At 36.0% G+C, this 27,692-nt stretch overlaps 1 long non-coding RNA gene and 1 pseudogene across 1 annotated transcript in view; one reads left to right on the forward strand and one right to left on the reverse strand.

Moving 5' to 3' along the window:
• The window catches only part of LOC140501650 (uncharacterized), a 430,460-nt gene that overhangs the window by 202,712 nt on the left and 200,056 nt on the right, over window positions 1-27,692 (reverse strand). The window lies entirely within an intron of this gene.
• Window positions 1,663-3,441, forward strand: LOC140501647 (actin, cytoplasmic 1 pseudogene; annotated as a pseudogene).

Consider the following 27,692-nt stretch of genomic DNA (forward strand, 5'->3'; position numbering starts at 1 on the left):
AGAGCCAATTGTTAAATTTTCATTACAAACATTTAAGCCTCAGAAACAAAACTGGGCTTGATTTATTGATTGTCGGGACTTTAAGAAAAGTGGAGAAAATATTAAGAATGCAGATTAACTTCAAAATATTAAGAATGCAGATTAACTTCAAAAGTCCATCATCCCCCCAAATCCAGTCCACAAACAAATGCTTTATACTTGTATAAATATGAGATTATGAAACATAAAGAGATCATACTATATAGAACAATGCTTTAAACCAGGGACCTTAGGAAAAAGAATTATTTATGACTATCTAAACATATTACCTTCTAGAAAGCATGGTACATGAGGACCAGGGATATTTATAGCTTTGTCTTCCCATCTCCAGCATCTATGCTTAATAAAAGTTTAAGACACTGAAAACAGTGCTAACAATGTGATTGCTGCTCAGCAGTTCCAGTTACCAAATAAGTACCCTCTTTATAGATACAAAAGCCATAGTGAATATAGTAACATTTCATCAGTTGCCTTCTGTAACTACCTGAAGCTTAACTTGCTTTTGCTACAGGTTTCCTTTCAAAGGAGGGATTAATAACCTGTTCATTCCCGGAAAGAATATCATCCTTTTTTTATGCTTCCAAGACGTTAAAGTTCTAACTACAGTTAATTCTAGAAAGTGACAATCATTAACTCTGATTTCTGCTGAGCAGCTGTCACGTTGTTAGCACTGTATAAATATTATCTGATGACAACAGTGACTACTAGGACTGCTACAATGATGACACTTTTGAAGATGCACAGTGACATCCTCCCAACGAATCTTCAAAAATATCTCAAATAAATCTGAGAAGTAAGAAGTTGGATTTATGTCCATAGATAAGTATCGACACAAAAGAGACAAATATAAATAAAAGGATAGTAGTCATAAATACTTTATATTTACATGAAGAGCATTTAAATGTTTAAATTATTTGTAAGAGAGCTTGAGTTGAATTCCTGAGGAAATGTTTGAAGACACTACTGAAGATATGGTTGTGAACATCTAAAAAAGGAAGCTGTGAAAGAAAAAAATAGCATGACTCAATAACATGTCACATCAGATTAAGTTAATTTCCTTTATTTTATTTTGTTTTGTTTTGTTGTTAGGGTTACTCAGCTGTCAGGTCTGAGTAATGCAATAAACATGGTTCCCCATATTTTAGCAAACCGTAGTTAGTTATCAAAGGTTCACTTGTTATTCTTGTATAAAATATGCAGAGCTGAAATCTCGATGCCAGTATATTTAGAGAGCTTCATAACTCCAAGATCACACTGAGTGATTTCAATGTGAACTTCAAAAGGAGATTATATTGGGTCCCATGCTGTTTAACATTATTTTCAATGGCTTAAAGCTACAAATATTATGCTTCTCAAATATCAAGATGATATAAAGTCATGAAGGATTCCTATTGCATTGATTGAGAGAGTCAGAATCCAAAAAAGACAAGAAACACATAAAAAGTAAAATTCAATAGACATAAATATTAAATCTTGCACTTGGCTTCAAAATTAATTATAGGAAAGTCTTGAATAGTGAACAATTTATCTCCAAAATTTGGGAATTATACTGGCTTTCTAGGTCATTACAGTTGGGAATACTTAACAGTTTGATATTGCAGGGAAAATGCTAACATAGAGCTGTGAGCTCTCCCACCCAGCGTGCACTCGCCCTCCCCTGCCTCCAGGTGCGGCACCACCTCCTCTCTCTTAAGGGTTTAAACTTGCCACTTCCAAGTTCGCCATGGATGATGACATTGCTGCTCTTGTTGTTGACAATGGCTCTGGCATGTGCAAAGCTGGCTTTGCTGGAGACGATGCCCCTCGGGCCGTCTTCCCCTCCATTGTTGGGCGCCCCAGACATCAGGGTGTGATGGTGGGTATGGGCCAGAAAGACAGCTACGTGGGGGATGAGGCTCAGAGCAAGAGAGGTATTCTGACCCTGAAGTACCCCATCGAACATGGTATTGTCACCAACTGGGATGACATGGAGAAGATCTGGCATCATACTTTCTACAATGAGCTCCGTGTGACCCCTGAGGAGCACCCTGTGCTGCTCACAGAAGCCCCCCTGAACCCCAAAGCCAACAGAGAGAAGATGACTCAGATTATGTTTGAGACCTTCAACACCCCAGCCATGTACGTTGCCATCCAGGCTGTTCTGTCCCTGTATGCCTCTGGTCGTACCACTGGTATTGTGATGGACTCCGGTGATGGTGTGACCCACACTGTGCCCATCTATGAAGGTTATGCCCTTCCCCATGCCATCCTCCGTCTGGATCTGGCTGGCCGTGATCTGATGGACTACCTCATGAAGATCCTGACCGAGAGAGGGTACAGTTTCACTACCACAGCTGAGAGGGAAATCGTGCGTGACATCAAGGAGAAGCTGTGTTACGTCGCCCTAGACTTTGAGCAGGAGATGGCTACTGCTGCATCTAGCTCCTCTCTGGAAAAGAGCTACGAGCTCCCTGATGGTCAGGTTATCACCATTGGCAACGAGAGGTTCCGGTGCCCAGAAGCTCTTTTCCAGCCATCTTTCTTAGTTATGGAATCCTGTGGAATCCACGAAACTACCTTCAACTCTATCATGAAGTGTGATGTTGACATCCGTAAGGATTTGTATGCCAATACCGTATTGTCTGGTGGTACCACCATGTACCCAGGCATTGCCGACAGGATGCAGAAGGAGATTACAGCCCTAGCTCCCAGCACAATGAAAATCAAGATCATTGCCCCACCTGAGCGCAAATATTCTGTCTGGATTGGAGGCTCCATCCTGGCGTCTCTTTCCACCTTCCAGCAGATGTGGATCAGCAAACAGGAGTATGATGAATCTGGGCCCTCCATTGTCCACCGCAAATGCTTCTAAATGGACTGTGTGTTTTTTGATTTTTTTTGATTTTTTTTTTTTTGTCAAAAGGGTGTGACATGATAATTGCCCCAAAAAAGAGATGAGATTGGCATGGCTTTATTTGTTTTTTTTTGTTTTGTTTTGTTTTGTTTTGTTTTGTTTTTGGCGCTTGACTCAGGATTTAAAAACTGGAACGGTGAAGGTGATGAGCAGTCTAAGTATGTTGGAGGCAAACATCCCCAAAGTTCTACAGTGCGTCTTCAGGACTCTTGATTGTACATTTATGTTTTTTTTTTAATAGTCATTGCAAATATTGTATAATGCATTGTTACAGAGAAATTAGCTCTGTAATGAGCTGAGTAACAAATCCAGATGGGGAGGGGGGGAGGGGGAAGGTACTAGTATTGCTTTACATGTAAATTAATGTAATCCTTTAAAAAAAACTTTTTGTATCTTCCGCCTTAATACTTGTTCCTTTTTTTTTTTAAATTGTCAGCCATATTGAATGGCCCCCTAAATTCCCTCCCTGCCCCCAACATAGATGTGAATGAAGACAAGACTTCACAGTCTCTCTGCGAGTTTTATGAGATTGGTGCCAGTACTTGGGGGAGGGGAGGAGCTTTACCTGTACACTGACTTAAGACCAGTTCAAATAAAAGTGTACACGTTAAAGAAAAAAAAAAAAAAAGAAAATGCTAACATAATAAAAAATTGCAACTAGAGAGGTATAATTTCCACAGATAGTGGATTATAAATTTAATCTGGCCTGGTCAGACTATATCTGGCATATCGGTCTGGGCATACTTTAGGAAAGATACCGATCAGTAGTCAAACAGGATGATGAAAGGTTTCAGCCTTATGTTTTCTGAGGATTTATTAAAGGGATTTATATTTAGTCTGGAGAAGAAAAGATACTGTATGTAGTTGTGATTGAAGGCCTGTGTCATGGGAGAAGTTTAGACTGGTCTGTGTGATCTCAAAAGACAGAACTACCAGTAATGAGTTTGCCAAGAGGGAAAATTAGATTTACCTGAAAGAAAAATATTAATCATCAGAGTTATCTCAAAAATGAATGAGCTGCTCCAAGAGCTTCAGATTTCTTTTTTTCCTAGAAGTTGTGAAGCAGAAGCTGCCTCTGATCACTTGCTAGAGATAATACAGAAGGATTTTTTTCTATGAATAGCTGGTCTACTTGGCCTTCTAAGTTCCTTTCCAATTGTAATGACAGTTAAAGTAGGATTTTTTGCTGTTTTTCTATACTCAGTTTTAGTCTTTGATTGATTCAAGAGTCTGGTCTTTGATTGAATCAAGGGTCTTTGATTGGAAATATACATATATATATACATACATATATGCACACATATATATGTATATGTACATACATTCATATATACATATTATTGTACTGTTTGGAGAGAGAAAGTAGAGAGAGAAGCAGCAGCTCTGAGAGACAGAAGCAAGCACGAGCAGGCTAGGGGAACATGCTTCTGGGGAGGCCAACACAAAGAATGTTTGTGATGATGGAAGCCTGTCTATTGATCTGTGTTGATTTCTCAGATAGAAGTTCTGCTTGTTGCTTTTTATGAATGAATTGAGACAATGGTGCTGGTAATGGGTGTAAATAATTTTATAGCCCTGTTAAGCTTTGTTTTGCAAGAAACAAAAACTGTGGGCAAGAGGCCCTGGAGCCTGCTGTTAAGCAAAAACAGGAAGAGTTTGGAGTGGAACAGTCCCTGTGAGTTGAAAAATGTACAGGAGCAGAGAGTAGCCTGCTTGTGAACCCAAGAAAGAGCCGGGAATGGTCAGCCCACAGAAAAGGAGCCGTGGGGTATGGAAGTCAGCCTCAAGTCAAGATGAGAGAGGACTTTACCTTGGACACTGTGTATTGATTAAGGAGATCGTTCTAACAGTGACCTAGGGGTGGATGGTGTGGTACACTGTAAGGATGCTCCTTGCTAGGGAAGAGCTTAGCCTGGGACCCCTTGACCTTAGGGATGCATCGATATATGCTACACATGGTATGACCTACTGAGTGTTGTAAGATACGTATATGTATGTTGCTATGGATGTTATGCTTTACTTTATTGAACAACGTTTAGTTTATTTCTGAGTAGAGAGTTCATTATACTATGTGATTAGACCCTTAAAATTATTCACAGTAGAAGTCCTCAGGTGTGCTACCATGATTGGCTTTAAACCAATTTATTGTGATTTTGTGAGTTAATGACACACAAACATAAGAATGACTAAACAATGACTAAAGTCTAATTATAGTTGGACCATATTTGCTTGTAACTGGCCAGCTCTGAATGGTCTGTTTCTTCTTCCAGTACCTCTTTTTGCCCTACTATGAGGAGTAGCTGAAATGAAAAAAATAATGAGGGTGGGACATTTTGATTTAGGGACGATGTTGGATTCAGGACTGAGGGGTGGCCTTTGTTTTCAATAGTGTTAAATCCTTATGGTCTATGACCAGATTAGGGATTATTACTAAAATTGGGCAACTAGCTGTTTCCTTTCAAAAAGGTTCCTGTGGAGGGCTGATCCTACTATGGAACTTATCCCTTTCAGGGGTTTCACACTACGATCAGTCATTTTATACTTACCTTCCAGAGTGTCTGCGGACTTGTGTAATGTACAAATTTTATATAAAAGATACATTGCTATTTATCTTCTTATCTTCAGTATCATCTGTCTCCATTAGATCCAAAAAACTCAAATTATGCTATTTACATTGTGGTTACAGTGTGTAATGATATACATTTTAATTTTTAATCTGGATTTGTCTATGCATAGTAGGGCTTTATGAACTCTGTTGGAACTTCTTAGATGAAATTAAGGATACAATTCAACTGCCGTACCAATGGGGTCCGAAATTGCTTCTGGAAACCAGTCATTTAAACTCTTTAAAAGGAAAATTTAACCATAAGTGTCTCTCATATGCTATGAGATCACCCTGAGTGTGCATCAAAAGAGCAATTATCTAGAAGAGTTTTTCATCGCTTTCAAAAGCTGACAATAAATGTGGTTGATTAGAAGTAGCCAAAAATGATTTTTTTTTTTTATTTAGAGCAACTGGTATGTTCTATAGATTTACTCTGGAAGAAGAGCAGAGAATAAATCAAGGTGGAGAATCCAACATTTGTTATTTTATTTCTACAATAGCTTTTAATATTTGGTAAATGATAAAGAGTGTGTTGGGATAGTCAACTTGAATGAAATCATTTTTAAAAATTTGAGCATGTTAATTTGCTGTTCTGAGCTCATTTCTAGCAGATAACGATGAAAAGTAACTACCCGTTTGTTTTTAACAAAATGAAAAGGTAAATTAAAAGGCCCACATTTTGATAATTATGCTATAGATTTTAGAGCACAGTAAATATTGAAAGAGAACAGTAGCCTTTGAATTTGAAGAGCTACAATGACTTTTTAGAAATCAGAATGAGAATAAGGAAGTCATTAGTTGAAGTGCTATAAAGGAAATCAATATCTCAACAAGAAGACCACAACCTAGCAAGGCAGGATGAGATAATTAAGCAATAATCCAAATGGAAGCCAATTAAGGTTATCTATTCAAATTTCAAAAAGATGACTTGTGATAGTTAGGTATTGAGAAGTACATAACATAAGGTTTAAAGAATTGCTAACTAGTGGGAGACTAGCAGGAGATCTAGAGAATACAGAAAAATGACTTTTTTTCCTCTGTATATTTTGGTTGACTACAATTCATAATTTGTCCCTTATTGAATTTGTTAAAAATTGTATTTGACTGAGGACATCAACAATACACTGTTGTTGTAAGCACTAATAAACAGATACTTGATAACTAGAGTAGTGTTTCAAGACCAAAGGGAAGTGAATCAAATTCATTGCATGAAAAGCTCTAATGTTTAGCCTATAAATTCATGTTTCTTAAAACCAAATTCTCTGTTCTCTCTCTTCAGGAATACTCCACTTCTTTCTCACACACACGTGTGTGTGTATGTGTGTGTGTGTGTGTGTGTGTGTGTGTGTGTGTGTGTAGAAAGATAAGTGGATAGATATACATGTATATGTACATATAATAGGACACACACATATTTCTTTGGTGTATAATGGTCCATTTTTTGTCTTATGGAACTGACTAAAACCAAAAGGACTATTATTAACTTTGGTAGAAACTACAATATTTCTTCTCTTAACACATAAAGAGAAAATAAATTGAATTCAGGGCCCCTAGTACTTCTTGCTGTTGAATTATTTCTCAGTCCTGTCTGTTTCTTCATGACTTCATTTGAGGTTTTCTTGGCAAAGGTAATGGAATGGTTTGCCATTTCCTTCCCCAGTTCATTTTACAGATGAGGAAGCTGAGCAAAAAGGGTTAAATGACTTGTCAAGGGTAACAAAGCTAGTAAAAGTGCTGGACTCCAGTCCAGTACTTTGTCCATTGTGTCATCTGGTGCCCACCTTTATCACTGGGCCACGTTGACAGTTTCCTCCTCCTAAATGTAATATGATTTAATTTTGAAGCCTGCCTTTTGGTTAGTACGGAAGGAGGAAGAGTGACTTCATTTTTTTAAGGGTGGATATTATAGAGAATCTTTTAATTTCTTTTTATGAAAATGGAGAACCTAAATTCCCAGTATTTTTAAGTTTTGGATACAAAGTAAGAAGCATCAGCATTATTTTTCTTAAATTTATGTTTTTCAGACAATAAAGGAAAATGTACAGTAATTCGATGCTCAAAAGCAAAAAAAAAGATGGAAAAATCTTTGCAATTTCAGGATATAATCTATAATAAAGCAGAATGATTCTTTTATTGTTCATGTCTATATTCTAAAGTGCAAAACAGAGTGCTGCTTAATATTTAATGAATGCTTAATGACTAATATGAAAGAGAAGGAAAATTGTATACTTTTGGAAGCAGACAAAATACTAAAGTAATATTAATGTTTATATTGATTTAAGTACAATTTTTGCAATAAGGAAGTGAAGAATACTTTCTAAAAATACATTCAATTTTATTGCCTCAGAATAAGTTAAAATATTTTATGCTGAATATGAATCAGAGATAATTTACACTTCTATGTGAATATATGCACACATATATGTGTATGTATGTGCATGTGTGTATGTGCAAATGTGTGTATTTTTGTGTGTTCTAATTATTTAGAGAAATATAAAACCTCAGTATGTATTGTTGAAACACAAAGATTATGTTGCAAAGTAAAAATAATACCTTTTGCAATCATCTATTTGCTCATATATTCTTTAATTAAAAATTCAGATTAGTGTATGTAACATAGTAGGGGCTTAATAAATGTTTCAGGGTTTACAAAATAAAAATCCTTAAAGGTATAGCTAAATTTTCAGCCCAGTGCAAGTAGTATGCTTTCTTTCAATTAATCTTTTTTTTTTAAATCTCATTCTTGATCACATGTGCATCCAAATCACATCCATTTGTGAAAGCACTCACAGATGATGTGAAAGATGGGAACATCAAATACAACAAGAGATCTATGCCGTTGTACCTTTCTTTCCACAATTATACTAAATTTTGCTTCTGGTACCCAACAAAACATTTCTCAAATGTACTCGCTTTGGTAAGCCAAACTATTTCTGTAAGTAACAGCCATTAAGGTAGACATTTAGACAGTCTTGGAATGTAGAAAATCTTAAAATTTTTAAGCTAGAAAGGAACTAGTGATCATCTATTCCAACTTCCATGTACTGCTACTATCATCCATCGTCTGAACAAAATATGTATATATTCATAGAATGGAATTCTTAAGATAATTTGACCTGAAAGTTCTTTGACTATGCTTCTTCGAAGAGCTTCTGAAGATGAATATTTCTCTAGTGGATAAATTAGGTAATCCTCAACTTTAGAATAACCTGTTCTGATATTCATATAGGAAGTTATGAAAGAATATTGGAAAACCTTACATAGCTGAGGATGAGAGTCAGTGTGGCAGAGGTATTTGTGAATCAAAATTCCTTTGAGAAGTAGTGAGCATTTGGCCTAAGATAGAAGTTTACACTTTGTCCATTCTCTGTTTTCATCTCTTTTCAATTCCCTGACTTATTGATACCATAAATAAACTGATAGATTGCACCAGGAAGGTAGTGAGTTGTCAAAATTGAGAATCTAAATAGAGTTTCCAGGTTTTGCTCCTGAAAAAAGCTCTGAGCTGCAAGTCAACATTAAAAATAGTATGGTACATCTTGTTTTTAAAAAGTGCCCATTTTGCTTTGCCAATTTCATTTTCTCAGTCATGTAGCAAAAGTTTTTGCAGTACTTTCAGGTAAAAGTGGATTTATGGTTGATGTGTACTAGGCAAGGGATATTTTCTACATAAAACTCTTCATTTCGAAGTATGCCTCAGGAATCATTGCTGCATTGATATTCACTTAGAAACATCCTAATAAGTGCTGATTAATGCTCAACACAAAGCTATAAATAGTAGCTCCTTATTACAGAATTTCAATTATATCCTCACATTCATATAAATTTAATCCTCATATGCACAATGATTTTAAAGTAGATAAGGTATATTTTAGCTTTATGTACTTATCAACATATTACATACTGAACTGACAGTATTTAAAACAATGGAAGAAAAGCTATCACTAACAAAATAGACATAAATGATAATTTCTCTCTTTCTTCATTTTGGAAAAAAGTATTGAGTTTTAAGGACAGAGATCTGGGTTCTGTCCCCAGCTCTATTAATTCACAACCTGAACTTATTAAAGTTATGCAACATCTTTGCCATAATTTCATTTATCTGTAAAATGTGTGGATGGGATTAGAAGTTTCTTTTCAAATTTAAATTTCTAACGGTAGGAATATCATATGTTGTCATGACCAAGTAATTCATCCCCCATAGTCATCTGCTCTCTTTCCTTAACTAGGCTTCTTTTGGGGAAGAACAGAGTCTGCCACTGGGACTATCTATTCTTAAACAATTTTCATCCTGAGAAGATGTGCTTAAGCTTGTGTTACTGTTAGGAACACAAGTTAATCATCCTAATACCATGACAAGTTATCAGTTATATTATTTCTTTTTGGTTTGCTTAATCTTAAATGACCCTGGATAAGCACTGAAGCCTAGAATTCTTTTTTTTAATTAATTTGTTTTCATTTTTCAACAATCACTTCTATAAGTTTTAAATTTTCTCCTTTTCCCTTCCTTCTCCCTCCCCAAGATGGCATACAATCTTATATGGGTTCTACACAAATATTCTTATTAAACACATTTTCATATTAGTCATGCTGCATAAAAGAATTAAAATGGATAGGGGAAACTATGAGAAAAAATCAGAACAAAACAAAACATAACACAAGAGAAAATAGTCTGCTACATTCTGCATTCTGATTCCATAGTTCTTTCTCTGGATATGAATGGCATTTTTGCCTCAAAAGTCCTTTGGGAATGTTTTAGGTCCTTGTATTACCGTGAAGGGCTAAGTCTATAAGAAATAGTCCTCATATATACTGTGGCTGTTACTGTGTGAAATGTTCTCCTGGTTCTGCTCATTTCTTTACAACCCTTGTGCCAAAATCAAATAGAAATAGATCAGTACCATCCATGTGGACTTAGAGAATAAAAAATTAGCATTACTTATGCTTTATTGCATTTTTATAAGCTTTTAAAAATATTTCTCAACTACATTTATATTTGGCTTGGGTCACACTCAGAGGTATTGCTAGCCTCATGGTACGTAAGCCTCATTTTTGATGCCAATGCTTAATTTACATGCTCTACATTTTGGGAGAGGTGAGCACCCAAAACCCTTCATCAGGCCGCAAGATGCCCACTAACCATAAGTGGCCATGGGCTCTGTGTTGTGCAAAGATAGTTTCTATTGTGCATTGATCAGTCTCAGAATATATCTAGATAGGCTATGCTACTGGCTTCATCATCAATAATGGTATATGATTGCTTAAAATACAGTATCATAAGTTCTAGTCTATCTGCTCAGGCCTTTACTGCTTTATTTTAATTCCATATCACCAATAACTGCCAAATTCTTTGATATATATATATATATACATACATACATACATACAAACAAACACATGTATGTACATATGTGTATACAGTTAGGAGCATATATGAACCAGCTATCTGAAAGAAACCATGAGCATTCTCAATGAGAATATTGAGACTAGTGGCATTAAATTAACAACAGATATGGATTTGCCTCTATTTCCCTAAACTGTAGAAAATCCTACAGCATCACAAGGTGAAAATAATAATCTACCTAAATTCACAGAAGGAAATGCAATTAATCTCTTCATTGTTAGGTTGCTTATTTAATATTCTACTCTTTTTCTGTCCAACATACTAGATGAGAGCAAATGATGTAAGGACTATTACATGCTATACTAAAAGAAAAGATAAATGTGTAGCCTCTTGGTCTTCACCTAAAAATCTGTGATATTTTAATACTTGAGAGCTCTGGATATTAGAAATAACACTCATTTCCAATTGTACCACAGAAAAAAATACAAACTTTGAGGTAATGCTTTGATTATTTATCATGTTTAACAAGGAATTATCGCAATCACATTTTTCTGAGTTTATGGTCTTTAACTGTAATAAGTATTAATATGTATTATATGTATGATTCAACAAAAGTGCCTGAAAAACCAGTGTAAAATCATGATATAATTATGCAATTAAACTGTAAAGTTTTGCTCTCTTCAATATATGTAGACAGATAATTGCCAGTTTTATAGTGACTAATTTAGCTATCTCAAAATTTGGTTTAACTTTCATTAATCATATTGTTATTCTTTATAATTGTATTCTCCTGTTGTATAAAATAGTAATGTTTCATAAGCAATGGAGAATAATTGCAATATTATTAGAGGACAGATTGACAAATGCAGTGAGCATAACCAAAAGTCTCATTTTGTAACCCAAGGAAGGATTAGATGAATTTTAAAAGGGGATATGGAAATAATTATCTTTTGATACTTCAAAGATCTCTACTTTCTTCATTGTGGATACTGCCTCTAGATGGCAACTCTTCTTTAACTAAGGGAAAAGCCGACAGGGCTGTGCTGGAACCAGCTCTACCCAGCTTGAAAGAGATTGTTAAATTTTTGGTTGGAGCATTTATACCTCAAAATTGGCAATCAGAGCTTACTTAATTATATTTTTTATTATCTAGTAGATTTATGAAAGTATTCATAATGAAGTTTGAACTTGAAAGCATAAGTATTCACTTTTGGAGAACTTGTTTAAATTTACTAATTTATGCCTGTATTTCTCTCTTTTTGAGTTCAGCAGAGAAATGAGTTCACTAAAGAATGAAGTGCATCACCAAACTGGAGGACTGGAGTGGGAATCAATAATAATAATAATAATAGCAGTGAGAACAACAATATTAATAACTGCCATTCATATGATGCTTTGAAGTTTGCAAAGAGTTTTCTATCAATTATCTTATTTGAGTCTCACAATATCCCTGGTCTTCAGACACTATTGTAATTAAAAAGTATAGTACCTTGTGGTTAAACAGGTAATAAGCTTTTTTGAATTCAGCTAAGCTGATCCTTAGGAAATAGGAATAATGCAAATTTTACACTGGTAAAATTTGGCAATAAGTGGGAAAACTGGAATTTTCTCAGGAAACTGAGTTTTTAGATCATTGAATACAGAAGGTGGTAACAACATTTATAGTAAATCAATGTGGTAATAGTACTTATGAGTTTATCAAGTTGTAAGCAGCTAGATAGTACAGGGTAGAATACAAGGCTTGGAGTCTGGAAGACACTGGTTGAAATCCTGTCTGAGACACTAACACATTGTGCAATACTGAGGAAGTCATTTAACCGCATACTATAAATAAAGACTTCAAGATATCCTCGAAAATTCAACAAACTCTATTCACATCTCAATACATTTATACAACTACAAGAAGCATGTTATATCTGCCTCTGCACTAGTCCACAGAACATTGAATATGAAAGAATAATAGTAGTGTTGCGGCTTTTTTAAAGGATTGTTTCTACCTGACCTATGAAAAAGATGAGAAGATTCATTATAATTGTGGAGAATATTAGAGTATCTAATGCCCAATGATAATAATGCCAGTTTATATCAATTGCTGTGAAATGTACCATTTTTTAAGGGAACAGTTTAAGCTCCGTGGTTGTACACCTACCTTTCCTAAATAGATAGAATTAAGCATGGTTTACAAGGGTTATTAGTAAAGCGCATGCAAGCACACACACATACACATATATATGTATATATGTACATATATACATATACATGTACAAATATATACATATAGAGACAGATTAATACAGATGAAGATATGGATATAGATATATAGAGAGATATATCTAGAGATAGAAATAGATATAGATGTAGATATATAATACATATGTTGCACATGTATATATAACTATGACTATATAATCACATGTATATGGATAATATTATGTAATATGTCTCTGATATCAAACTATGGTTTAGACTTAGTAAGTACAAATTTCTTAATATATACTGAGGAAATGTGGAAAATATATATTTCAACCTTGAATTTAGAGATCACATCTAACCAGTGGATATGTATAAATGCATCATCTACATAAAACATTAAATATAAATCAAGAAAAAATGTGATGATTGTAGAGGACAAAATAAGATGGGATAGAATAAGCATTTACATAGAAACTATTATGTCCAGGCATGAGACTTAGTTGTTTATAAATATTATCTAATTTGTAACTATGTTGAGAGACGTGCTAGCGTCCAAAAAGCAGAGCTCTTTGGGCAGAATATTTAAAACAATCAACAATCAACAATCAACAACTAAGTAATGGTAAACAACCAAGTCTAGTGCCTGGTCATAACAGTTTCCATCTATATCTGTCTCTATCTTCATACTTCTTTCTTTACATATCTATATCCATATCTCTAACTCTATTAATCTATCTCTCTATATGTATATATTTGTACATATGTATATGTATATAAGTGTATATGGTATGTGTGCATGCGTGTGCTTTGGTTATATGTCTTGTAAGTCATACTTACTTCTATCTATTTAGAAAAAATAGGTGCAGTCAGAGCTTAAACTGCTTCCTTGAAAGATGCTACATTTGATAGCAATTGATAGAAATTGACACTGTTATCATTATTGTGTTGGTGGCATGTTTACAATGCAAAAATTTTTTGTGTGGGCATGAGATACTTTAGTATTCTCAATAATTTTGATTAATCTTCTCATCTTTTTCATATGTCAGGTAGAAACAATCCTTTAAAAATATTATGTATAGTCTATGAAAAGGAAAATACCTACCACTGTAACCAAAACAGCTTATATGAGTGATATATACTTGAACTTAATATTTTATTAACAGAGAAGTATCAAATAAATGACTAATCAGATCCATTTCTATAAAGAAATTGAGGCTCTTATCCTAACAATTTAGTACTGTCATGACTACCAGAAATGATGTAGCAATTATCCTTATAGAGTACTGACCTTAATCAATGCAGGGCATGCAAAGAAACAGTTGAAACTGAGAAAGACATCACGGCAAGATGCAAAAGTTAATTATCTACAGTACCAGATATCAAGCAAGACATGATCCAGTGGCTAAAATTATGCATCAGAAGCTCATTTAACTTTCAAATTTTATGAGATAAAATCCTCTATTCTACAAATACAGACACCAAAATGCCTTTTAGCATTAACAAACCAGTATAACATATACTTTCTATGGACTAAATTGTTGGCAACAATTGCTCAAACATAACACTGATTCATAATAATTTAATTTTAGTATTTTTAATTGGTGTTGTCACAGAAAGCACTGATCATATACAAGTTATACAGAATGGAAATTTTACAAATTTAGAAAACTTGAAGAAGTAAAAAGAATGTGGGAAGATTATAAAGACTATATGCAACAGCAAGCAAAATAGGATCGTTGCTGTTTTTCTGGATTAAGTTTTAACCAATCAGATATGTGCATATGGGCTCTAGCCAATCCGATACATACATGTGAGTTCTAGCTAATAAGGTACTGAGTAGTACTGTATATGAAGAGAGAGACAGGGTTGAGAAAACAGATATGAAGAGAGACAGTTTTGAAGGGGAAAGCCAGCACTGAGAAAAACAAAGCCAGGAGGAGAACTTGGAGCTGAGAGGAGACCTCTAGAGTGAGAGAGGAGACCTCTGATGACAGAGAATAGCTGAAGGAACCTCTGAACTTTGAAAGAGAATAGAACTGATGGAAAGAAACTGACCCATGAGGCTAAGCCCCTTTTGAGAGCTGTTAAAGTGAACTCAGCTTTTAATTCAGAGCCTTTGGACTTTGGAAGCTAATTGAGATGATGATACTGGTGGTGTGTGTCAGTATTTTTGTTGGCATGGTGAGTTTTGTTTTCCCAGAGGTAGAAGCTGTGGGTTGGAGCAGTCCCCCTGAGCTGAGATGTGAAACAGGAACATAGAGCTGCCTACGTGTGAATCCAGGCAAGAATCGGGAGTCGTCAGCCTACAGAGGAAGAGTTATAGGACTTGGAAGTCAACCTTGAGTTAAGATGAAAGAGGACTTCACTTGGATACTTGGTACTGATTAAGGAGATTGCTATTGTTATGATACATACATACATTTATGGTTGGTTGGTTGCTGTCCTTCATTTTTGAAGAAGAATCAAAATGACATCATCATGAAAAAGTGAAGTTTCAGTGTGTTTGAGTGTGGCTGATCAGACCAATTAGAGCTCAGAATGTTTTCCACAGGTTGGGCACAGATAGTCCATATGAACTTTTGGGGTGGATAACCCAAATTTGTGCATCCTACATTTATTTTGTGCTATCCCAATTCTACTTTGTTCATAGAGCACAACACCCTTTCTGACGGGGGCATGCCATGCTGAATAGTCCTATGCCAGTGTCTCCCATGTTCCATAGTCTAATCCAAACTTCTTGAGAGAGACCTTGACAGTGTCCTTTTATCACCTTTTCTGACCACCATGTAATTGCCTGCCCCATGTGAATTCTCTATAAAATAGTCATTTTGACAAGCATATATTTTGCATTTGAACAACGTGGCCAGCCCATCAGAGCTGCTCTCTCTGAAGCATAGTTTGAATGCTTAGCAGTTGAGCTTAAGCAAGGACTTCAGTATCTTGTACATTTTCCTGCCAGGTGATCCTCAGAATCTTCTTAAGACAGTTCAAATGGAAGTGATTCAGTTTCCTGACATGGTATTGGTAGACTGTCCATATTTCACAGGCATACAACAGTGAGGTCAACACAACAGCTCTGTAGACCTTCAGTTTGGTAGTCAGTCTAATACCTCTTCTCTCCCAAACTTTTCTTCCAAGACTCCCAAACACTGAGCTAGCTCTGGCATTGCATACATCAACCTCATTGTCAATGTGTATATCCCTGGCAAGTACACTACCCAGGTTAAGTGAACTTATCCACAGCATTCAGAACTTCTCCATTTGTTGTAACCAATAGTTCTATGCATGGATGGTGTAGTGGTGGCTGATGGAGCATCTGTGTTTTTGGGTGTTAATTATTAGGCCAAAATTAGCACAGGCAGCAGAGAATTGATCCATACTTTGTTGGATCTCAGCTTCAGAGGTTGCATTGAGTGCACAATCATCTGCAAACAGAAAATCATACACCAACACTCTTTCCACTTTGGTCTTGGTTTGTAGCCGTTTCAAACTGAAGAACTTACCTTCAGTATGGTAGTTGACTTTGATGCTGTGTTCATCCTCATTGAAAGCATTTGACAACATGGCTGAAAACATCATGTTAGAAAGCATGGGAGCAAGCACACAGCCTTGTTTCACTCCCTTAGTGACTGGGAGGGCAGGAGAGCATTGTCCACTATCCAGAACACGGGCAAACGTGCCATCATGAAATTGACATACAATACTGATGAACTTCTCTAGGCAGCCAAATTTTGACATAATTTTCCATAAGTCCTCATGACTAATAGTGTCAAATACCTTGGTCAGATCTACAAACCTTGTATACAGACCTCTGTTCTACTCCTGGCATTTCTTCTGGAGTTGTTCAGCAGCAAACACCATATTGATGTTGCCTGGCCCTTTCTGAAGCCATGCTGACTCTCAGATATATGCCCATCTTCCAGATGAAGGATCAGCCTGTTAAGGAGGACTGCAAAAAGAATTTTGCCAACAATGACTAAGAGAGAGATACCCCTGTGATTGTCACAGGACAATTTATTCCCTTTACCCTTATAGAGATGGACAATGGAGGCATCTGTGAACTCATAGGGGATAGCTTGCTATATAACATGGAAAATTTCAGTCAGCTTTTGTATGAGCAATGGTCACCCTACCTTGTAAATCTCAGCTGGAACAGAATCAGCACCAGGTGCTTTGCCACATGAAAGGAGCCCAATGACCCTCAAAAATCTCTTCTTCAGTTGGAAGTTGAGCTAAGGAGGGACTGACTTCAACCTGAGGTAAATGGCCAATGGCCTCAGCATTGATTGATGATGGTCCGTTGAGAACACTGTGGAAGTGTTCAGCCCATCTCTCTAGGATCATCTCCTTATCACTAATCAATGTGGCTCCATCAGCACTGAGTATTTGTGATGGACCATAGATTTTTGGTCCATAAATACCTTTCAGGGACTCACAAAAGTAATTTAGATTGTTACTATCAGCATAAAACTGAATTTCATCTGCCTTCTTATTGATCCAGGAATCCTGCATCTCTCTAAGCTTTACTATACTTTGCTTCTGATGGAATTAAATTCTGTCTTCCTAGAGGTGGATAAACTATTCTGCTGGTATATCCTGTGGAGTTCTCATTTTTAGTTTAGCAGCTTCTGAATTTCCCCATCATTTTAATCAAACCAGTCATGGTGTTTGCAAGTGTTCTGTCCCAAATGAGCAAATGCAGTCCTGATAAGCTGCCCACTCCTTTTCTGCTCCACCATTGCCAACTATGTGTTGACTCAACTTTTCCTCTATGTTAGTAACAAACTGTTTACACTCAGAGAAGTGCTCTAGTTTGTTGACATTGATTCTTCTGGTAGTCATTTTGCCTTGGGGTCAGCACTTTTGATGAATGGTAATATTTAGCTTGGAAAGAATAAGTCTATGATTAGTCCAGCACTCTGCAGCACACATTGTCTTTTCCCTCTCACATCTTGTCTATCTCTTCTCCTTACAATCACATAGTCCATTAGATGCCAATGTTTGCTGTGAGGCTACATCCATGAAGTTTTATTGCTTTTAGGCAAATGGAAAACAGTGTTGGCGATAAGAAGGTCATGTGATGCACAAGTCTTCAGCAGCAAATGACCAATGCTGTTGCTGTTTCCAACTCCATTTCTTATTAGGACTCCTTGTCTAGTCCAGTAGTCTGAGCCTATGCTAGCACTAAAGTCACCCAAAATTATAAGCTTGTCCTCCTTTGGCACTTTTATGATAAGGGTCTCTAGGTCTTCATAAAATTTTTCTTTGACCTCATCAGGGTTCATCATGGTGGGAGCATAGGCACTGATGATGGTGGAATGGCATTTTCCTGTGAATGTTAATTGCATTGTCATGAGCCTGTCATTCACTCCTTTTGGCAGGCATACCCAACTTGCTGACTAGATTACTTTTGATTGTAAAATCCACTCCTGCTTCACAATGCTCCCCTTTCACTGTGCCCACTCCAGAAAAAGTGTATCCAGCTCCAGCTTCATTAAGTTGGCCTTCAATTACCAAGCTTGTTTCATTCAGGGCTAAGATTTGGATGTGATACCTATTGAGTTCTTTTGCAAAAAGAGCAGTTCATCTTTCAGGTCTACTGGACTTGGTGTTGTCTATAAGTATATGCATGTTCCATGTGCTGATGGTGAGAGGAATTACCTTTGCAAATGTTTTTGTATATTTTGTACATTTTTTTGTGTGTGTGTTTCAACTGCATAGTGGGATTCCCTGCTTCCCGTGGTAATCAGGCCAGGGTTGGGTAAGCAGACAATGTTTAGGGCACATTTTCGAGCTGTTTCCTCACACCAAGAGGTGAGCAGTGTGATCCTTAAAAGGCTTCTCAGACACCCAGGTGGCTGCCAAGATCCACTGCTGCTTCCAGTGAGAAACGACCCTATGGCCTGGGCTGCCTGTGTGTAGGGCTGTGACTATAGCTTTCAGTGTATCCACACCTGCTGCTTCATCACTTGCCTGTCACCACAGGACTTTGAGGCGTAATAGCAAAATGATATGGATGATTTCTTTTGATTTATGTGTAAATTGGATATAAGTGAGGCAGAGTTGCATGAAGTTATCACCCTCACTCTCTCCTCCAGAGTCATCATAGTTCAGTGACAGGCAGAGTCAAGATGGCTGGCAATGGCTCAAGCTGCACTGGATAACCTTGGTATCTTTGGTGTCTAACAAGTGCTAAGAACTCCTCATAGCCTGCTTCAGCTGCTTTCATGGCCATTGGAACAAACTGTTCTCATCAGCCCATTTCACCAGAGGAAGTCTTCACATGCTTGGAGTAGACACCTCCCTAACTCACCAATGGGGATGAGACCCTTTGGTTACCCTCAAAATTGTTTGGTCTGTCTGAAGAAATGGTGTACCAGGGTGTGGCCATTGCGCATGCTGCAACTTCTTGGAGCCACAGGTAGAGTTGGGTGGAACAGGTGAACACCGAAGGTGGAAAGAGCCCCCAAAAGAGCTCAATAGTCATCACACCAAGGTACTGCTCTTCCATGAACACATCCTACACCCCACATATATATATATATATATATACATACATACATGCACACATATATACATATATATGTATATTGAATGATATGTTTTACTTAAGATTGTTGCTATGAAAGTTATGCTTTAGTTTATTGAACAACATCCAGTTTATAGATGAATGGAGTGTTCATTATACTATGTGATTAGACTCTTGAAATTATTCACAGCAGCAGTCCTCAGGTGGGCAATCACAATTGTCATTACACTGTCATCCTTGTCCCATGTGTGTCCCATATAAGTTTTCAATGAGCATACAGAAAATGAGCTTTTACTCCAGTCCTATGACTCAATTATAGACATCAGGTGTTTATATACTTGAACCCTTAGAACATAAAATTAATAAAATAGCTGGATAATAATGACTTGTCCTAGAAATGTTTCCATTTAAAATACTGAGAAGAGAGACAAAGACAATAATAATAATAAATAATACCAATAATAATCTTAGAAGTATAATGAGTCTTATTAACATTTCACTTTAATTTTTAAAATCTGAAGTGTCATTTGATCAATAAAGAACAAATTTCTATAGTTAGTTACTAAGACATGATTGCTGGGTGAAGAAAGTTGACATTAATTTATTTTTCATTTAATTTTAAATTTGAAAATAGAACCCATATAATTAACAGCATTAAGTACTGTCTGTCCTTTGAATTTTGAATCCAGATAGAAGAAAGTAGTAAATCCTTTATAATCAGAAACTTGAGGCTTACAGCTTCATGTGACAGAAAAGAAGAGAAGGAAAGGAGGAAAAAGAATACAAGGAAAAGTAAGATCCATGATTTCCCATATCGAGCAAGTAAAAAAAAAATAAAAAAGTGTAGTTACTTTAGTAACTGGAACTGCAAAAGAAATGGTGAGAAATAATGCCTATATTTGTATAGAATTCAGAACACCCTTTTCCAAATAATACCCTCTTTCTTTACCCCTCTATCACTAGTCTTCACCAGATCCATGCAAAAAAAAATTTTTCCCTGATTTCTAGGTCCAAGTACAACTTTCCCCCTTTCAGAAACAATATTTTAAACAAAAAAAAATATTCTAAACAAAACAATATTGTAAAATATTATTAGTGAATAATGAGAATTAAAATAAAACAAGATAAAATTCTGAAGTGTTTGACTATTTTATATGCTTATCATATACCTTTATGAATGGTTCATGAGGACAGTTGTTGTTTTGTTTTTCTCTTTGTGTCCCCAGTTTTTAGCACAGTACTCGGAATGTAGTATCTTAAAATTAGAAATACATGTTGATTGGCTAATTAAACCCCAAGATCTTCAGTTAAATTTATCTAATTCCAATAGATGCATTCTCTTCTATGTGTGGGCCAATATTCTAAGTCTTTATAAGGACACATTTTACCTGTTTCCTCTCTATTATTTCAGAATAATTTGTCCTCGTTCATATGTCTCTGAAAGACTGACTTTGGTATTTTAAAAGCCATCCCAAACTTATGATTTATCTTGATGTTATGGGATGACAACTGAACTTGGAATAAAAAAGATCTGGCATCCAATCTCATTTCCATGATAGGAAAGCTTTTGAATTCCTCTAAATCTCAAATAATCCATCTATAAAATAGAGATTGATAGACCAGTAAACATTACATATCCTATATTCCAGGCACTATACTAAATTTTGAAGATACAAAAGAGAAGTTAAAAGAGGATTCCCTGCCCTCAAGGAGCTTAATTCTAATGGGAGGAGATAATATATGAAAGGAAACTGAAAAGTATGTGAGTGGAAGGAAGCAGTAGAGGAGATGATGGTAAAGTCTGAAAGGTCAGAAGAGTCAGAAAATGAATGATAAAAAATGGCAGGCATCATCCTGTCCTCAAAAGGAGAGTTTGGGGAGGAACTCACTAATGGGAGATAGGGAATAAAGAGGTCGAGAGATGTTCCAAAGTGAAAAGATCACATATTTGGAAGGATATTTCAGGGTAAGAAGATGGATGAGACAGGATAATGTAGTCTGGAAAGTCAGAAGCAGAGTCAAAAAGAAATATAATTAATAATAATAATAACAATAATAATAATAATAATACACAAACACACATACAAAGCATCTCGTAAGATTGTTGTAGAGAAATTTTGTTTTTTGTTTGTTTTTTCTATAAGACATTGAAGTGGCAAATTTTGAGTTAAGTATCACCTACATGACATCAATGAGTGACTGACTTGCTTACTAACGACCAAAGACAGAACCCTCTTTTTTAAACCTCCCAGGAAGCTCCAACTCCTAGATTTAGAATCTTTCCAAAAAGTGTTAAATTTTGTGCTATTTTTGAATAGAGTTAGACGAGACTTTAAAGATTAAGCTGGCTCATCTTTTCATTTTAGAGATGAGGGAATGAATGCTCAGTGGTTAAAGAGGCATGCAGCTAGCTGTGGCCAAGCCAGTATTAAAACCTCAGTGTTCTGGCTTTCATTCCTCTGTTTTTTTCTGTTATATCACAGTTGTCCACATGGTCAGCTTAAGCTTCTCTCCTTCAGAAGGCCAGATGGTAATTCTACCTCTTCTCTATATTCTCGTTTAGATACCACTTTGTAGCCTTCCACTCCTCCAAGAAACCATTCTTATCTAATGTAGCATGGCATTCAAGGCACCAGTGCTGGTAGCATATAGTCACAATACAGACAATTGCAAAATGCAAGAGATGGGTCATTTACTTAGAGATATCATTTTTTAAAAGCCTGAACTTTATAGGGTTTTCAACCTTCCCTCTGACAAAAGAAGAAAAGTCAACTGCAATATGAAAACCAGGGCACCAAAACCAATGGGTAGAAAGACAAGTCACAAAGTGGGGCTAGTAAATACATGTATTACTGCACACTTAGTGGAAAAACAAAAATAAAACCAGAAACTTTACTATTTCAAATTTTATTGCTTTGCAACCTAAAATCCACTAGGAGTTGACAAAAGTAATAAATCACATACTATCTTGCTCAACTCTTCTTTAAAGACTGATATGGAGACTGAAAAACTATTAAACAGCCAATTTACTGTCAATCATCAAGTCAAATTAAAGGAAAGTCTTAGATATTATTTAATTAATAATATAACTTTTATGTCTAAAATGAGTGAATGAGTAAATAAATAAACATCTTCTAATGAAATAAATCTGTGAAGGGATAAAAGAAATATGATTCCAACAGAGTCATAACCATGGTTTTGTGAGAGAAAGAAAAGTCTCCCAATCAATTCCCTTTTAAAAGAATGACAGGTTAGACAGATTGAGGAAGTAACAGATGTAATTAATCATTATTTTACCAAGGCTTTTCATTTTGTCCCAGATGACAAAGTAATTATGAAACTCAGGAAATCTAGACTAATATCATTGGAAATGGGAGAGAAGGATGAATGTTCACTTGGTACAGAGTTCATATTCAGAGTGTTAATATTAACATAATGAAATCAAATTAGGAAAAGTGGACAATAAGATTCAATTTCAATTTCATAAATCAAACAACCAATGAAGTTAAATAGACACAGGATAAGGGTAGCACACTTAAAAATGAAAATTAACTGCATACAATAGGGAATTGTTGACTATGGGAAAGAGAAAATTTTAAAAAACCCCACAAAGACAGCAGTAGACTACCAGGTTAAATATACAGAAGAATATATATATATATATATATATATATATATATATATATATACACATACATACATACATACATACATACATTTATATACACACATATATATATATATATCACAATCACAACAGGAAGTGTTTTGTTAGAAATAAAAAAGTACAAAAATGTGATAATCATAACTGTCATATTAAAGATTAGCATGAGAAACAGCATGGCATAATGAACAAAAGTTTGGCCTCAGGACTAGGAAGACATGCGTTCAATCTCTGCTTCTGATTTTATACACATACACGGACACACACACATATATATATGTGTGTGTGTACATGTATGTACATATGTGTATAGGAGTATATATGTATGTAAATGAATATAGACATAGATAGATATGTAGATGCAACTATATGTGTTGGGTGTGTGACTTTAGACAAGTCAAAGTCAAAATACTTCAACTCTTTCTTTTGTAAACTTAAGAAAAACCTCAATTAATTTACTCATATGAATCAAATGTAGTGATTCATACAATATTTTTATGACTAAAAGAAGCTTCACATTGTTTTGTGTACTTTCCAAATAAGACAAAATAATCATAAATAATGAGCTAATTGTCTCTGACATCAGAATATTGTATTGTATTCCTTAAGGAGACTGTGGAACAGAAATTGTGCTATGATAAGTTTCATTTAGTTCCCATGTAGACTATGCTTTCTGGACATTCCTTCTATTCCTGGTCCAGCTTTTGAGGGCTTTTCTCCACAGATCTCAACAAATTCATTATAGCTCAAATGATCTCAAGTTCCAGGGTCTCATCTTTGGCTCAAAATATCCTTACAACTAGTTGTACAAAAGACAGATTTTCTAATGACTTTTTCTATTCCATTTAGTACATCCCTTATGATTTCTCTTTCCTGATTACCTTTATTTGCTTCTCTTGATTCTAACATTTGAAAGCCAAATTTTCTCTTCAGTTCTGGTCTTTTTCTCAAGAATGCTTGAAAGTCATCTAATTCATTGAATGATCATTTACCTGCCTGAAGTATTATACTCAGTTTTGCTGGTTAGGTGATTCTTGATTTTAATCCTAGTTCCTTTGACCTCTGGGATATCAAATCCCAAGCCCTCTGATCGCTTAATGTAGAAGCTGCTAGATCTTGTGTTATCCTGATTGTGTTTCCACAATACTTAAATAGTTTCTTTCTGAGTGCTTGCAATATTTTCTCCTTGACTTAGGAGCTCTGGAATTTGGCTACAATATTCCTAGGAGTTTTCCTTTTGGGATTTCTTTCAAGAGGTGATCAGTGGATTCTTTCAATATCTATTGTATCCTCTGGTTCTAGAATATCAAGAGAGTTTTCCTTGATAATTTCTTGAAAGACTATGTCTAGGCACTTTTTTTTTTTTTGATCATGGATTTCACTGAAGGAGTCCAATATTTTTTTTTTCAATTGTCTCCTGCATATATTTTCCAGGTCAGTTGCTTTTCCAATTAAATAGTTCACATTGTCTTCTCTTGTTTTCATTCTTTTGGTTTTCTTTCATAATTTCTTGATTTTTCATAAAGTCATTAGCTTCCATCTGCTTCATTCTAATTTTTAAGGAATTATTTTCTTCAGTGAGCTTCTGGACCTCCTTTTCCATTTGGCCAATTCTGCTTTTTAAAGTTTTCTTCTCCTTACTGGCTTTTTGGACCTCTTTTGCCATTTGGGTTAGTCTATTTTTTAAAGTGCTATTTTTTCAATATTTTTTTTTGGTCTTCTTTTTCAAGCTGTTGACTTGTTTTTCATGATTTTCTTGCATTGCTCTCATTTCTCTTCCCAATTTTTCCTCTACTTCTCTTACAAAATTTTCAAAATCTTTTTTGAGCTCTTCCATGGCCTGACGACAGTTCATATTTTTCTTAGAGGCTTTGGATGCAGGAGTTTTGACTTTGTTATCTTCTACTGGTGGTATGTTTTGATCTTCCTTGTCACCAAGTTAGATTCTATAGTCTGTTTTTTTTCCTGTTTTTGCTCATTTCCCCAGCCAATTACTTAACTTGTGAGTTCTTTGTCAGGGTGATTCTCTGCTTCCAGTGGGGGTAGAAGAGTGTACAGTCAGGCACTCAATCTCTGTAAGGGGCACTGACCACTGCACCATCTGGGACGCCACACTGACAGACATCAGGTAAACTGAGTCCGGAGCAGGGAAGGGTGAACAAGATGGCGCTGGAAGGTTCGGCCCCACCCTTGGTTTGTTTTTGTCACTATAGCTCCAGCTTGTGTTCATTACTATAGCTTCGGGTTTGTTTCTGTGTGTTACCATGGTTCACTGGGCTAGCTGGCAAAGACTGTATAATCAGAGTGCTTGCTTGAATAAATCGGAGTTGCTTCATGACCTGCTCTCCCACCTCATTCTTTTACTCGCGAGCTCCACAGGAGAACAAGCAGCCTGCTGGTCAGGCATAAGACTTGCTCCTCTCAGTAAGCTACGCCATCACTATAGCAACTTGGCGCCCAACGTGGGGCCACAAGCAGCTCAGAGCCCCTTACAAATCTCCCCACAATCTTTGGGCCTAGAGCTCCAAAAACAGCCACTGCTCATGCTGTGACTGTGGCTACAGTGGGCTCCTTAGCACCCTTTACACCTTCTGTTACCCTGGGATGGTGCCAGACCACTATATTCTCTCACACAGGTCCAACAGGTTTTTTTTTTTTTCTACTAACTTTTCAATTTGTCCTTAGTGTTTTCAGCTTGTGAGGTCTGGAAACTGCCACAAGTGGCAGTGAGTCAGTCCTCTGAGGCCTGCTCAGGTCCGATCTGTACAGGTGTGACTCACACTGAACTGTGCTCTGCTCCAAGTCCAGCAAAATAGACGATTCCTATTGACCTTTCAGGCAGTCTAGGACTGGAGATTTGCTTCCCTCCATCATTCTGTGGGTTCTGCAACTCCAGAATTTGTTTAGATTCATTTTTATATGTATTTGTCTGGGTTTGGGGGGAAAAGCTCTAGAAAATGTCTGCTTTTACTCTGCCATCTTAGTTCTGCCCCCCAAAATGCTCCAACTCTTGAAGAGTATATGTTTCAAAGGAGAAACTAATTTGCACTGACAGAGGTTTTCTTCATCTGAGAGTTCTCCACACCAATAAATAATAGGTATAGTAAACTCCTGAACAGGAAATTCATTAACAGTAAACTCCTTAATAGTAAACTAAAAAGTTTTAAAGAGGATACATTTGGGAAAGGAAAACTGACTAAGGGATAGGTATTAGGTTAAAGGAATTATTTAGCATCAAGAGAGGTGGGTAGGGTATGACATAGCATTTTGAAATATGATGCTTTCTCTGATAGGAAATTGCCCTACTTTGAGGAAGTTAAGTGGCACATTAGATAGACTGCTAGGTTTCAAGTCAGAGAGATTTGAGTTCAAATCCAGCCTCATAAGCTTACTAGGTATGTGACCCTATTAAAGTTACTTAATATCTGTCTGCCTCAATTTATTCATCTATATAAAGGGGATAATAATAGGACCTACACCCCACTCCAAGTTTGGTGTGAAAATCAAATGAGATATTTGCAAAATGCTTAGCACAATTCCTGAAATGTAATAGCCATTTAATAAGAGATGCTCTTGAGAACAGCCGTCCTTCCTTGAGAGTAGAGCCTGTGAGTGTGTATGTGTCTGTGCTTGAGAAGAATAAGATTAAAATAAAGTAAACATGCACATGGGGCAGCTATGTTGTACAGTGGATAGAATACCAAGCCTGGAGTCAGGAAGATGCATCTTCCTGAGTTCAAATTTGGCCTCAGATCTTGAACAGTTATGTGAACTTAGTTGTATCTTTTTACCTTATTGTCCTTAGTTTCCTCACCTGTAACATGAGCTGGAGAAGGGAATGACAAACCATTCTAGTATCACTACCAAGAAAACTGAAAATAGGGTCACTAAAAATCAAACAAAACTGAAATGACTGAATAAAATGAAATGCAGATATGCTGGTAATAATTTACCACTAATTTTATTTTGCTTAACTCGTTTTCTTTGTTATAAAAGAGTCGGCATAATAGACTTTTTTACTTGGGAGTGAGGAATACGTGGTCAAATCCTACTTCTGATACTACAGTTGTGTGACCCAAGACAAATTATTTAAGTTTTCTGAGCATCAGTTTTCTCATTTTAAAAATGAAGGGTGTTAGACAATATGACTTCTAAGAAGCATTAGTTCTAGGATTTTAGAGCTCGTAGTGGGATATGGGGATCATTTAGAAATTATTGCAGCATATAATGCATCAATATGTACAGACTGGAGATAGAGTTGATGTCACTTCTTTGCCTGACTCTTGGGAATGACTCAATGTAGACTTGTTTTTTTGTAGCCACAAAGGAAAGAAAGCGCATGATAGGCAGAGATAACACTTTTGTATGTATACCCAGTCTGACTCAGAAGCTCCTGAGTCATCCATCTTCCAAGTCTTTCACCAC

This window comes from Notamacropus eugenii, chromosome 4 (assembly GCF_028372415.1).
Source record: "Notamacropus eugenii isolate mMacEug1 chromosome 4, mMacEug1.pri_v2, whole genome shotgun sequence".
NCBI classification, from domain to species: Eukaryota; Metazoa; Chordata; class Mammalia; order Diprotodontia; family Macropodidae; genus Notamacropus; species Notamacropus eugenii.